Raw genomic sequence first — 15,594 nt, 5'->3', positions numbered from 1 at the left:
ATGACCCTTCCTCCACCTACCTCGGGCGACGGGCGGGGGCTCGGGACTGGACCGTCCTGTCAATTCTGTCATAAACTTTTTCCAAATCCATAAATGCCCAAAAAACATCCTTACCTTTTGCTAAAGCTTTCTCATATAATTGCCTTACTACAAAAATCTGGTCCACGCAACCCCCTACCTTTCGTAAACCCACACTGTTCCTCTCCTAATCCCCCCAATTAAAACCCTCCCATCCCCAACTACATTGAACAAACTGATCCCTCTGAAACTACTACAATAACATTTGTCCCCATTTCCCTTGTAAAGCAGAAACATATAGGCACTTCTGCAGTCCTCTGGCACTTTACCCTCCCTTAACCGCTTCAGTACGATGATGCCTACGTAGGCATTACGTGGTGCAAGTGGGTACATGAGGATGCCGGCATCTTGATTATATATATATATATATATATATATATATATATATTTTTTTTTTTTTCTTTACATGAGTTCCCCCCCCCCCAATTCAATGTTTATTATTACTGAGTAAAAGAGAATGAGTAATACAGCAGTGACTATATTTTATAATGCGAGTAGAGTAGTGTGACACAAATTACATCTGGCAGCCAGTGCTGCACACAAGAATTTGAGTAGTACTGAAGTGGTTAAACACGCATTAAACAACCTCACTAGCCAGTTCTGTTTGCTCTATGTTTAGCTTTTAGAAATTCATTTGTTGTTAACAAACTATATAAATTATTAGTTCATCCACTTTTAGAATGTGATGTATCGGTATGGTCACCGAATCTCATTAGACATTGACAGATTGCAAAAAAGTACAACAGTTAGCCACAAGGCAGCTAATGCTGCACACAAGAATTTGAGTAGTGCTGAAGTGGTAGAATGTAGATTGAGAGAAGCAAGTAAATGCCTTGGTGGATTAAAAACTTTAATGAGAAATAGACATTTTGGAATGGATGCTAAGAGGAGATTGTATGAAGGAGTGATTGTGCCAACAGCACTGTATGGGGCAGAAACATGGAACATAAAAGAGGAAGAGAGAAGGAGTTTGAATGTGTTTGAGATGAAGTGTCTGAGAAGTATGATGGGGGTTACTAGGCTAGATAGAGTGAGAAATGAGGAGGTGAGGAGAAGAACGGGGTTGGTAAGGGAGTTGGGAGATAGGGTGGATGAAAGAGTATTAGGATGGTTTGGACACATGGAAAGAATGAGTGAAGAAAGACTAGTAAAAGAGGTATGGAAGGCAGATGTGGAGGGAGTGAACATGAGGGGGCGACCTATGATGAGATGGATGGATGGGGTGAAAGGGCTTTGGGGAAGAGGAGAGTGTCTGTTGAGGAAGGACAAGAGAGGACAGAAGATGGGTGAATGGAAAATTGTTGTATATGGATGATGTGATGCATTAGGTGGAATGGATGGGGGGAGGTAGTATGTAGGAGAAAAGTTTGACGCAGCCTGAATGGATTTCTCCCTGTCTTCTCCTGTTCTGCATGAAGGGATGGAGAGGGGGGGTTGCCGATTTAATGAAGCGGCCTTGCTGTGGATGTGCTGTGTCTTGAGTCACTGCTTCTGACCCAGGGCATTGGACAAGATGCAGGTGATGACCTGTCATCCAGGAGGTGGCAAGATAAGAGGGAGGGTAGAGGGTGGAGGGGAGTGGAGTGTATTAGGGATGGAATGGGTGGGAATGGTTTTCATGCCTTTGTTTTTTGGCTACCTCCCTTGTAAGGGGGAAAAAGCCTGTGGTATATGTATGTATGAAGTGGTTAAACACACATTAAGCAACCTCACTAGCCAGTCCTGATTGCACAGTGTTTAGATTTTAAAAGTTCATTTGTTGTTAACAAACTATAAAAATTATTAGTTCATCCACATTTAGAATATGCTGTGTTGGTATGGTCACTGAATCTCATTAGACATTGACAGATTGAAAAAAGAAGTACAATGGTGAGCCACAAAACTGATTCCAAATATCAGAAATAAATTGTACAAAAATTGACTAAAATATGAATCTATTTTCCCAAAAAAGGCAAAGACTCGGGCAGTTTGATACAGGTCTTTAAGATTCCAAAGGGAATTGACAAAATTTTCACACTGTGAACTAGACAAGAAATTATGGTATCAAACTGTCAGGAAGTACATACATACATATATACATATACCAAAGGCTTTTTCCCCCTTACATGGGGGGTAGCCAAAAAGAAAAAGGCATAGAAATCACTCCCACCCATTCCATTTCCTATGTATTCCACTCCCCTCCACCCTCCTCCCTCCCTCCTCCCTCCCTCCTCCCTCCCTCCTATCTTGGCACCTCCTGGATGACTGGTGATCCCTGCATCCTGTCCACTGTCCTGGGTCAGAAGCAGTGTCGCAAGACACAGCACATCCACAGCAAGGCTGCTTCATAAATTCGGCGACCCCCCCCTCTCTGTCCCCTCATGCAGGAAAGGAGAAGATGGGGAGAAATCCCTTCGGGCTGCGTCAAATTTTTTCTCATACATACTCCCTCACCCCCCATTCCCCACTCACTCCCCCTCATGCATCACAGCCTCATCTATACACAACCCTTCTCCATTCACCCCTATCTTCTGTCCTCTCCCGTCCTTCCTCTACAGACATTCCTCTCTTTTGTAAAGCCCCTTTCACCCCATCTTTTGTAAAGCCCCTTTCACTCCATCCATCCATTTGTCAGGAAGTAGATTTAATTTGGAAGTGGATAGAAACAACTTCAACTGTGTAGTAAATGAATAGAGTAAACTTCCTGCAGAGTCAGTGCAATGTAGTAAAGTTCAAACTTAAGATTCATTTAGATAAACGCATAAGCAATATGCTGTAATGCCTGCTATTATATTTTATTTATTCATTTATTATTATTACTTACCTGTTTATCATTTTTCTATTTATTTAATTTAATTATATATTTATTTTATTTATTTTTTGCATCCAGACCTAGTTATGGACCAGAAGGTCTCCTGTCCGCATGCTCTTCCTTTGTAATCCACTATTACTGTACCTCCCATCTACACACTCCACATGACACCCATCTAAACCAGGTGCCTTACCTGTTCTCATAATTTTCAGAGCTACTTGCACCCCATATTTTCTTATATCTCCTCGACTTTCCTCTCCCATCACCATCATTTTCTTAGCACCTCTTGCTGCTCCCACCATCCCTCCCCATCTTAGCACCTCCCACTGTTCATTCATTTTCTAGTTTTTCCTCTAGACTTGCTAATCGGGGGAGGTTGTCATCCCCTCCCTCATTAGATCCATGGAAGTAATTATCTCCACTTTCTGTTGTTGTACTTTCTATTGTGTTTTTCTTATCTATATTTCTAATTTTAATGCCTTTACTGATATTTTCGAACTCACTGCATCGTCTGCAGCCCTTTTGTTTACATTCCTTCTGATGTCTGGGGGAGCCCGTTCGTCTCCTTCGTCATTTTCTTCCATTTTCCTCACTAATCCCTCCCCTTCTTTTTCTTCCCCTTCCCACTATACCACAAGCTTTCCCCCTACCCTATTAATACCACACAGGTACTCCCTTGTCGTTGAAATCTACTTTTTTCTTTTTTTTTTCGGAGTTCCAATCATCACCGTCTCTCTGCCAATCGTGTGTGTGTGTATTTACCTTATCTAGTTGTATTTTGCGGGAAGGGGAGCTACGGTCATGGTGTCCTGCCTTTGTATCTCAGTGTCTAGTTTGCTCTTAAACTCATGAATGGTTTTTGCGCACACTATTTCTTTGTCCAGTTTGTTCCAAGTATCCACCACTCTATGTGGAAAACTGTTTTTCTTCAGATCTCTTCTGTAGTTTTTTTTTTTTTTTTTTTTTCTCTTCCATGTCCTCTTGTGCTTCTCTTGTCGCAGTTTAACAAGTCCTCTCTATCGAGTATTTCTGTGCCCTTCATGATTCTGTAGATGGTCAGTAGGTCACCTGTCTCTTCTTTGCTCCAGAGTCAGTATCTCCAGTTTAGCCAATCTCTCCTCATATGACAAGTTTGCAAGTGCAGGTGCCATTTTTTGGCTGCCCACTGGATTCTTTCTATTTTCTTTATATTCTTTTTGGTACTGGGTGACCACAGTGTTGCTGCATATTCTAGTCTAGGCCTTATCAGTGTGACTAATATTTTTTTTAACCATTTCTTTGTGAAAATAGGTAAATGCCACATTTATTGATCTTAGCAAGTTGTAGGATTCTCCGACAACTTTGTTTATCTGTTTATCATAGGACAAGTCATTTCAGATAATTACACCCAAATCTTTTTCGGATCTCTCCTTCTTTACCTCCTTGGTTCCAATTTTATATTGTCCTGGTATTCTATTTTTGCTTTTTCCAAACTCCATTATGTGTGTGTGTGAGTCTGATCTCTTGTACCTCAGCATGTCCTGGATCAGTTGAAGATCATTCACAGGAGTATCCACAACAGATGTTGACATCCACATTAATATGTAGAACAGTGCCAGGAAGATGTTGAATCACTCCAGCTTTGGAACAGTCTCTTCATCATACACAAGCTGGTCACAAAACATCAGCATCTTCATGGAGTACAAGTTCCTGGCCATCCATCTGACCTGGTGAATGGCCCCAGGTCGACTCCAGTGAATCCCACAGAGAGGTGTGCCTCCAAGAACAATTTCTTTTATATCAGCCTTTTCCTTGTAGTCAGCTCTTGGTGGCTTCTCAGATGGGAGGATGTCATGAAGTATTTCCTCACAATCCCTCTTCTTTTCCCTGAGCCATTTGCTTCTGATCATCAGAATTTAAGGGGTGTCTGTTGTCAATTTCCCCCACATATCCTTGAAGTGTCTGAACCAAGAATTCTCAAGATTCTTCACCTTGCATAACAGCTTTTCCCAGACTGCTCCAACTAGCATTTCCAGGATGTCTGCATGCCAGGTAAAACACCTTAGTGCTCGGCTTTTCCTCAAACAGTTTGGCAGCTCCCCTATGTAAAAAACAAGGGCAGTTATGACACCTGTAAACTCCACCCCCCCCCCATGTCTTAAACTCCATTGGTGCCTCAGCTTGAGCTGTGGCAGTTGAGCTATCGATGACAGTTGAGCTATCGATGGTATTGTGACCAGTAACTTCCCTTCAGGATAGGCAGGTGGTCTAGACACGAGCACAGCTAAAGTCTGAGGTGGTCCCAGATTCACTACCCAGGATGTCTCTTCCCATCTTCCCATCTCAGTGTAGAGCAGCAAGCTGGGAAGGGTCCTTAGTGAACTCTGCCATGTAGCTCTGGCTAATGTTGTACCTGGACAGCATTCTGTTACGATGTGTTGTTGATCTAGATCAACTTGTCTAGATTAGCCCCACCAGATTTCAAGGTGGTAGAGTCCTAGATAAAAATGGATGTAATTCTTGGCTTTTTTCAGGTCAAAAAGCATGGGAAAAAGTAGTGTTGTATGAAAATATGAAAAAGTTATTTTTTGAACAGGTCTAATGGTGGATGGAAGTGGAATGGGTGGGAGTGGGTGCATGCCATTGCTGTCTACCTCCCTTATGGAGGGAAGTCCCTTGGTACACAGCAGGGACATGCCATCAAGGTAGGCAAGGTGGGCATTTCCTACCCAGAGAGAAGACTGTATATATTGTCTGTACAAATAGGCTAATATAATTAGTAAGTAAACTTTCTTAATATTGTATTTCTATCCCTTTATTATACTAACAAATCTTTAGATGAGATTTTAATCCTACCCTGATACACTAACAGCATGTGCCTGGTGGGTAGATAGGTTATTATTGTTATGATTCCTGGTTAGAACTATGAACCACGAATTTGACAGCAGTAAGAGAAGATGCCAACACATGGGTGGATTCAAAACACAAGTGTCCAACAGTATACTCTCATCCAACAAAACAAGAAACACCAGACAATCACTTATAAACATTAACTGTAAAAATTACAATCCAAACACAAATAAAGAAAACAGCCTTCACTATCAAAAACATATACACCCCACAAACTACATCAACCCAATGAGGTTTCAACTCTCAACTCCCATCCATTCAGCTTGTTCACAAACCACATACTGGCAGGTGATCTGAACACACATCATTCAATCAGACATAATGCACAAATAGCAAATCAAAGAGGACACAAAATACTTGAGCAACTCCTCAATCAAAACATGATTATCTCCTCTAACAACCCCACTAGACAACCTCTCCAACACAACCAACACCCCCTGACATATGTTCACCCTCCCTACAAACACAAACAACATGGGAAACCATTTAAGAGCTTCCATCTGATCAATTCCCAATAAAAGTTTTAGGAACTGGAAGAGAAAATACAACCCATGTACAAGGAAACGCTTGTAAAGTACCAAAAAGCAAACTGGCAAGAATACTCAGAAGATAGAAAGAATTAAAATACTTTGAAATAGACCGATACCCATTCCTGGATAGAGCAGTTAACAAAATGATAATTACCATCCAGAAGGCAAGGTAACAAAAAAAAAAAAAAAAAATTGAACCCCAACTACTGTATACATGAGATCGGCTCCAAAGAAATAGAAGTAATAAATAAAAAAAATAAAAAAACCAACAAACAAGAAAAAGAACATCTAAAACAATTATAAAGGAACATCACCAAAAAAAAAAAAAAAAAAAGTGAGGGAACAAACCAACAAACTAGATGGAAAATCTGGTTGGTGATGTAGAGCTATGTATGCAAAGAGTGTATGTGGAACAAGAAGGATGGGAGGAAATAGAAGGAAGGGTAGTGAGTGGTGGGATGATGTGAAGAAGGTAGTAAAAAAAGAAGCAGCAAGCATTCAGGGATTGGTTACAATATAGGATGAGAGAAAAATATGAGAAGTATGAAGAAGGAGGATAGGGAGGGAAAGATAGCTGCAGTGGGAAATGCTAAGAAAATGACAGTGATGAGTGAGGAAAATGGAGGAGAAATAAGGAAGGATGAAGTGAAGGCAGCATTTAAGATGATGAAAGCAGGTAAGGCACCTGGTCTGGATGGATGCCATGCAGAATGTCTTAAAAAAGGAGGTACAGTGATGGTGGACTAGTTGGTGAGGTTATTTAATGTTTGCTGGAGAGAGGGTAGAGTGCCGGAGGACTGGAGGAGTGCTTGTATAGTTCCACTTTACAAGGGAAAGGGGGACAAGTGTGAATGTAGTAGTTTCAGAGGGATTAGCTTGTTAAGTGTAGTTGGGAAGGCTTACGGGAGGATCTTGATTGAGAGGATTAGGAGAGGAACAGAGGGAGTAATTGGTGAGGAACAGTGTGGATTTAGGACGGGTAGAGGTTGTGTAGATCAGATTTTTGTGGTAAGACAGATATGTGAGAAAGCTATAGGAAAGGGGAAGGATGTTTTTTGGGCCTTTATGGATCTGGAAAAGGCTTACGACAGGGTAGACAGAAAGGCACTGTGGGAGATTATGCGGATATACAGGATAGGAGGAAAGCTTCTCGGAGCTGTCAAGAGTTTTTGTGAGAGTAGTAGAGCTTATGTCAGGATTAGAAATGGAGAGAGTGAATGGTTTGAGGTAAAGGTGGGACTTCGTCAAGGATGTGTTATGTCACCCTGGCTGTTCAACTTATACATGGATGGGGTAGTGCGAGAGGTAAATGCAAGGGTAGTGGGTCAGGGATTGGAGATGGTTAAAGAAAATGGAGAAAAGTGGGAGGTGAGCCAGCTGTTGTTTGCGGACGACACTGCGCTTGTGGCAGGATCGGAGGAGGGATTGAGGAAGTTGGTGACAGAGTTTGGGAGAGTGTGTGATAGAAGAAAGCTAAAGATAAATGTGGGTAAAAGTAAGGTGATGAGATGTACAAGGGGTGAAAGTGGCAGTAATCTGGAAGTGAGCATTAAGGGCGAGCAACTGGAGGAAGTGGATAGTTTTAGATACCCGGGTGCAAATGTGGCAGGAAAAGGTGGAGTAAAGGTGGAGGTAGAATGTAGATTGAGAGAAGCGACTAAATGCCTTGGTGGATTAAAAAGTGTAATGAGGAATAGAAATTTGAGAATGGATGCTAAGAAGAGATTGTATGAAGGAGTGATTGTGCCAACACCACTGTATGGGGCAGAAACATGGAACATAAGAGAGGAAGAGAGAAGGAGTTTGAATGTGTTTGAGATGAAGTGTCTGAGAAGTATGATGGGGGTTACTAGGCTAGATAGAGTGAGAAATGAGGAGGTGAGGAGGAGAACAGGGGTGGAAAGGGAGCTGGGAGATGGGGTTGATGAAAGAGTATTAGGATGGTTTGGACACATGGAAAGAATGAGTGAAGAAAGACTAGTAAAAGAGGTATGGAAGGCAGATGTGGAGGGAGTGAACATGAGGGGATGTCCTATGATGAGATGGATGGATGGGGTGAAGGGGGCTTTGGGGAAGAGGAGAATGTCTGTTGAGGAAGGACAAGAGAGGACAGAAGATGGGTGAATGGAAAATGTGATGCATTAGGTGGAATAGATGGGGGGAGGTAGTATGTAGGAGAAAAGTTTGACGCAGCCTGAATGGATTTCTCCCTGTCTTCTCCTGTTCTGCATGAAGGGATGGAGAGGGGGGGTTACCGATTTAATGAAGCGGCCTTGCTGTGGATGTGCTGTGTCTTGAGTCACTGCTTCTGACCCAGGGCATTGACCCTGTCATCCAGGAGGTGGCAAGGTGAGGGGATGTCCTAGCATGAGATGGATGGATGGGGTGAAGGGGGCTTTGGGGAAGAGGAGAATGTCTGTTGAAGAAGGACGGGAGAGGACAGAAGACAAAGGTGAATGGAGAATGGTTGTATATGGAAGATGTTGTGATGCATGAGGTGGAATGGACGGGGGGATGGGGGGTGAGGTAGTGTGTGTGAGCAAAATTTTGACGCAGCCCGAAGGGATTTCTCCCTGTCCTCTCCTTTATATAGGGGGACGGAGAGGGGGGGGTCGCTGATTTAATGAAGCGGCCTTGCTGTGGATGTGCTGTGTCTTGCGACACTGCTTCTGACCCAGGGCAGTGGACAGGGTGCAGGGATGATCCGTCATCTAGGAGGTGCTAAGATGGGAGGGAGGGAGGAGGGGTGTGGAGTGTTTTCAGGGATGGAATGGGTGGGAATGATTTTATGCCTTATCCTTTTTGGCTACCTCCCTTGTAAGGGGGAAAAAGCCTTGGTATATGGATGGATGGATGGATGAAGAAAAAAGAAGAGAAGCAAAACAAAATATAAAGGAAGCAAAATTGAGAGCAGATGTAAAATGGGGGAGGAGCATAACAGAAAATTTTGAAAGCAATAAAAACATGTTTTGGAAAAAATCAAGAGAGGAAGGGGAGGCGAGTCAAGTAGAGAAGAAAAGGTAAAAGGCCTAGATGGACAGATCTTAACCTCTTCACTCCGGGGCACAGCGCATGTCTGGCAGCATTAGCTGCCCGACGTGCGATGTTGCGTCATAATAATCACATTATAAAAAATAAAGTCAGTGCTCAATCGTTCGTTCTCTTTCACCCGTGTATTTTGATAACCATAGAAAATTGATGAAGCCAGTTTAGAGAGAATGAAAATTACGTAGGTACGACTACAATAAATATAATCAAGATGGTGACGTCGGCATCATCGAGTACCCACTTGCTCCTCATGCCGCCTACGTAGGTGTCACCGTATGGAAGTGGTTAATGGAAAAAGAGGCAGTAAGGGGAAGATAGTGGAGTATGTTAGCTGTTTAATGTAGAGGAGGACAGGGAGGGATTAGTAGTAGCAGTGGGGGATGCAAAGGAAATGACTGATGGGAAAGGAAAACAGGAGAAAAAAGAAAAGATGAGGTGCAAGTAGCTCTGAAAATAATGAAAATAAGTAAGGCTCCTGGATTAGATGGGTGTCATGCAGTGTCTGAAGAAGGGAGGTACAGTAATAGTGGACTAGTTAGTGAGGCTGTTCAATGTGTGTCTAAGGAAGAGTAGAATGCCAGTGGACTGGAGGAGTCCCTGTATAGTTTTGCTTTACAAGGGAAAAGGGGATAAATGCGAGTGTAGTAGTTTTAGAGATCAGTTTGTTGAGTAGTTGGGAAAGCTTATGGGAGGGTTTTTGTTGAAAGGATTAGGAGAAGAATTAGTGAAGAACAGTGTGGGTTTAGGAAAGGTAGGAGTTGCGTGAATCAGATGTTTGTAGTAAGGCAGATATGTGAGAAAGCTTAACATCTTCACTCCGGGGCACATCGCACATCTGGCAGCATTAGCTGCCCGACGTGCAATGTTGCGTCATAATAATCGCATTATAAAAAATAAAGTCGGTGCTCAATTGTTTGTTCTCTTTCACCCGTGAATTTTGATAACCATAGAAAATATGATGAAGCCAGTTTAGAGAGAATGGAGGTTACGTAGGTATGACTACAATAAATACAGTAGAAGCCCGATTTAATGGATATCAATTTAGCGAACTGCAAATAGCAATAACGAAAATGCTCAACTTAGCAGAAATGGGCCGCTAAGTTGACCATTTTCCGCTAGCTGGCCACATACGTGTCTACGGAAATAGCTCAATTTAGCAGGAACGGTCCGCTAAGTTGAGCATTTTCCGTCAACTGGCCACATGCTTGTCTCAGAGTCCAATGTTACCAGATGTTACCAGATTGTGGTGGTGGAGTCAAGGAAAAATTTATAATTTAGTATTTTGGAGGTATATATATATACATATATATATATATATATATATATATATATATATACATACACACTATAATGTATATACAATAATATATAATTCAGTATATGTATAAAGTATAATTGTAGCAGAAATATATTCAAGTAGAAATAGACGGTATAATAGGAAAACAAAATAATGAAACAGTAAGTTGATGGGAAAATTAAAAATCAGTACACGAGAATAATCACCGTGAAAAACACTTCTATAACAACGAACTACGTTTTCTGCAACAACACAACAATAACGCTCACTATCCAAAAACCAACTGCCCAGTCCTATTAATCGCTAGAATTATGTACATCGAACCAAACACGAAGCTATGACTAATATTTCCCGAAATTCACAGACAGCTCATATCATTGTTACACGACACACACACACACACACACATGTTGCAACAAATTACTGCACATTGCTGTTCGTTTGCAATTCACGATTGTGCTGCCTATAATTCACTTACAATAATATATATACTGTATGTGTGTGTGTGTGTACACTAGGGAATTTTTAGGTACGTATCATTTTTACAATCCGCTCTGGCAACACTGTTACACCAACGCTCACTCGCTCAATTTAACGGAAAATTCACTTTAGCGGACTGGACCTTGGCTGAATTAGTTCGTTAAATCGGGCTTCTACTGGATAATCAAGACGTCGGCATCATCGCGTACCCACTTGCTACTCATGACGCCTATGTAGGTGTCACCGTATGGAAGTGGTTAAGGAAAAATTAACCTCTTCCATACTATGACGCCTATGTAGATGTCATGAGGCGCAAGTACGTTTACGAAGATGCTGGTGTCGGTGTTTTGATTATATTCATTTTGTAATTGTAGCTGAGTGACCCCAGAATTCTGTGAACTGGCTTGATCATGTTTTCTGTGTTTATTATTACTGAAAAAGAATGAATAATATGGCACTGACTTTATATTTTCTAACGCAAGTATTGTGATGCATCAACCACCATACCTCAGGTATCCAATGCTGTGCACAAGAATTTGACTCGTATTGATTTTTTATTTTTTTTTTTTTTTTTTGGGGGGGGGGAGGGGGGTTGTACCTTTGGAAAAGGCTTATGATAGGAAAGCACTGTGGGAAGCTTTGCAGATATATGGGATTAGAGTAAAGCTGTTAAGGACAATTGAGTTTTTACCAGAGTAGTAGAGCCTGAGATAGAATTAGAAATGGAGAGAGCAAGTGGTTTGAGGTAAAGGTGGGAATGCATCAGGGATGTGTCATGTTGCCATGGCTGTTCAGTAACATGGAGAGGGTGATGTGGGACGTAAAGGCAAGGGTAATAGGCAGGGGACTAGAGATTGTTAGAAAAAATGGAGAAAAGTGGGAGGTCAGCCAATTGTTGTTTGCTGATGACATTGAGCTTGTGGTCGGTCAGAGAGGGGATTACAGGAGTTTTTGACAGTCTGGAAAGTTTTGCAGTAGGAGAAAGTTAAAGGTAAATGTGGGGTAAAAGCAGGGTGGATGAGATGTACAAGGGTAGAGGATGGCAGTGAGTTGGAAGTAAGTCTAAAAGGAGAGAGGTAATGTAGACTGAGAGAAGCAAGTAAATGCCTTGGGGGATTAAAGTGTTATAAGAAATAGACAACTGGGAATGGATACAAAGAGGAGATTGTATGAAGGGGTGATTATGCTGATGGCATTGTATGGGGTAGAGAATAGGAATTTAAGAGAAGCAGAGAGGAAGAGTTTAAATGTGTCTGAGAAATATGGTAGGGGCTACTAGGTTGGATAGAGTGAGAAAAGAGGAGGTGCAGAGGGGAGTGGGAATGGAAAAGAATATGGCAGATAGGGCTTATGAAAGATTATTGGGATGTTTTGGACACATGGAAAGAGTAAGTGATGAAAGATTAGTAAAAGAGGTGTGGAAGGTAGAGGTGGATGGAGTGAACTTGAGGGGATGACTAAGGATGAGATGGATGGATGGAATGAAGGGGGTAAAAGAGGGGAATGTCTGTTGAGCAAGGAAGGGAGAAAGCAGGAGATAGGAATGAGTGGAAAATGACTATGTAAGGATGATACTGTAATGCAAGGAAGAGAGGGATGGGGGTTAGGGGCTGCTTATGTGTGAATGATATTTTGATGCAGCTCGAAGGGATTTCTCCCTGTCTTCTCTTTTTCTGTATGAGAGGACAGAAAGGGGGGCTTTGCCGAATAAGTGAAGTGACCTTGCTGTGGATGTACTGTGTATTGCATTTGACCCAAGGAAATTGGCAGGTGCAGGGATGACCTGTCATCCACGAGGAGCTGACATGGGAGGATTGGGAGGGGCATGTAGTGGGTGGGAATAGGTAAGTGCCTCTGACATAGCTACCTCTCTTATAAAGGGGAAAAAAGCTCTTGACATATGTGTGTGTGTGTGTGTATATATATATATATATATATATATATATTTAAGATTATTTCAGACAAATGAGAGAGAATGTGGGTGGGGAAGGGCAAACGAAGATGTGTTAGGAATAGGGTTTATTGCCTAAGGGCAATAAACTCTATTCCTAACACATCTTCGTTTGCCCTTCCCCACCCATATTTATATATGTAGGTAGAATGTAGATTGAGAGAAGCGAGTAAATGCCTTGGTGGATTGAAGAGTGTAATGAGGAATAGACATTTGGGAATGGATGCTAAGAGGAGACTGTATGAAGGAGTGATTGTGCCAACAGCACTGTATGGGGCAGAAACATGGAACATAAGAGAGGAAGAGAGAAGGAGTTTAAATGTGTTTGAGATGAGGTGTCTGAGAAGTATGATGGGGGTTACTAGGCTAGATAGAGTGAGAAATGAGGAGGTGAGGAGGAGAACGGGGGTGGAAAGGGAGTTGGGAGATAGGGTTGATGAAAGAGTATTAGGATGGTTTGGACACATGGAAAGAATGAGTGAAGAAAGACTAGTAAAAGAGGTATGGAAGGCAGATGTGGAGGGAGTGAACATGAGGGGACGTCCTAGGATGAGGTGGATGGACGGGGTGAAGGCGGCTCTGGGGAAGAGGAGAATGTCTGTTGAAGAAGGACGGGAGAGGACAGAAGACAGGGGTGAATGGAGAATGGTTGTATATGGAAGATGTTGTGATGCATGAGGTGGAATGGGCAGGGGGATGGGGGGTGAGGTAGTATGTGTGAGCAAAATTTGACGCAGCCAGAAGGGATTTCTCCCTGTCTTCTCCTTTTATGCATGGGGGGGGACGGAGAGGGGGGTCGCCGATTTAATGAAGCGGCCTTGCTGTGGATGTGCTGTGTCTTGCGACACTGCTTCTGACCCAGGGCAGTGGACAGGGTGCAGGGATGACCCGTCATCCAGGAGGTGCTAAGATAAGAGGGAGGGTGGAAGGGTGTGGAGTTTATTCAGGGATGGAATGGGTGGGAATGATTTTATGCCTTTCCTTTTTGGCTACCTCCCTTGTAAGGGGGAAAAAGCCTTGGTATATGTATGTATATATATATATATATATATATATATATATATATATATATATATATATATATATATATATATATATATATGAAAACTCAAAATTAGATCAACTCAACTTTGGGTGAAATATCACCAAAAACAGCAATGTGACATATGAACAAGCATTTCTCTAATTCAGATTCAAATTGCCTGAGATGCAACCACACTGAGGACACAAAACCCCTCATGCTAAAGTGCTCCACTGTAACAATCCTTAGACAACAACACACTATTATCTTCCCTGAGTGACCATAACATGTAAAACATCCTGGAGGCTGTTGCTGGTGACCTGGAGGCCACAGGTCTTCTGTAAGAGAGACTAGAGGCTAATGGATTGATTGATTTATTGACTTCACCCACTGTTAGACATGTTATGAAATTCCTACAATCTGGAAATGAGCCCACATAATACCTGTATTGAAACCAAACAAACCACCGGAAAACCCAAGATCCTACAAACCAATAATACCACTATATCCAAGCTGATTGGAAGGTTAGTAGCCAAACTTCCCAAACCAAGTGAAATTCAAAGAGGACCACTTCACCAGCACACTGATCACAAACATAACCCACATGTGCTGGAAGGATTCAGCAAGAAAAGGCCACCAGAAAGAATGGTTGTGGTAGCAATAGACATTTGACAAGGTTCCTCAACACATACTATCAAATAAGATCATTGAGACAGATATACACAACTATGACAAGAAATGACTTGACAAATTTTTTAGCAGCAGACATTGCAGAGTGACACTAAACAGCCAATTTTATGGGTGAAAAATATTGTATATTCCAGTCCCACAAGAAGTAATACTCTCACACATGCTCTTCAAACTTCACAAGTGATCTCCCAACACCAGATCCAGAACATACACCAAAGGATTCACCTACATAGATGACCTGGCAAAAAAAGATCACCATAGCAACTACAAAATAGTGCTTAAATTAAAGCACCCCAGATTAATAAGACGTAAGCTTAGATATAATGAAATGGTAAAAAAATATCAGTAGCATTGCTCATTTTAGACAACCATGAATTGAAGAAATATCTAGTAGTAAAATAAGTAGCCCAATTCTTCCATTAGAAAAGAACACATAAATTTTAGGACTTGATGCATGACAAAGATCAGACAGTGAAAATTAATAAGAAAATAAACAGACTATGCTATCAACATCACTCACCCATCTCATTATATCATGCAAAAACTACCAGCTGAAAAAAGTAGACTACTACACAATCACATGGAACAATCTTCCACCAATTCCTTACAATATATGCACACAAAAACACATTCACACCTAGATCACCAAACAAGCTATTTAAGACACACCACCAAACTCAATACTTCACTAACACATCCCCTCACAGAAAAATTCCTTTCGAGAAATGAAAACCACACTGGCATACTTGTGTTCATGATACCATCCAGCATTAAAACAACATTAACATAAAAGAGGCCTGGCTGCAGAATGAAACTGCC

General features: G+C 41.7%; 1 protein-coding gene across 8 annotated transcripts in view; it reads left to right on the top strand.

Moving 5' to 3' along the window:
• Tlk (Tousled-like kinase) overlaps window positions 1-15,594 on the top strand; it is a 474,415-nt gene that overhangs the window by 152,827 nt on the left and 305,994 nt on the right. The gene's annotated exons all lie outside the window — the stretch shown is intronic.

This window comes from Oratosquilla oratoria, chromosome 22, assembly GCF_046742065.1.
Source record: "Oratosquilla oratoria isolate Oo_2021 chromosome 22, ASM4674206v1, whole genome shotgun sequence".
In the NCBI taxonomy this organism is placed as follows: domain Eukaryota; kingdom Metazoa; phylum Arthropoda; class Malacostraca; order Stomatopoda; family Squillidae; genus Oratosquilla; species Oratosquilla oratoria.
The sequence above is the reverse complement of the archived record's forward strand: the minus strand, read 5'-3'. Positions and strand labels throughout refer to the sequence as shown.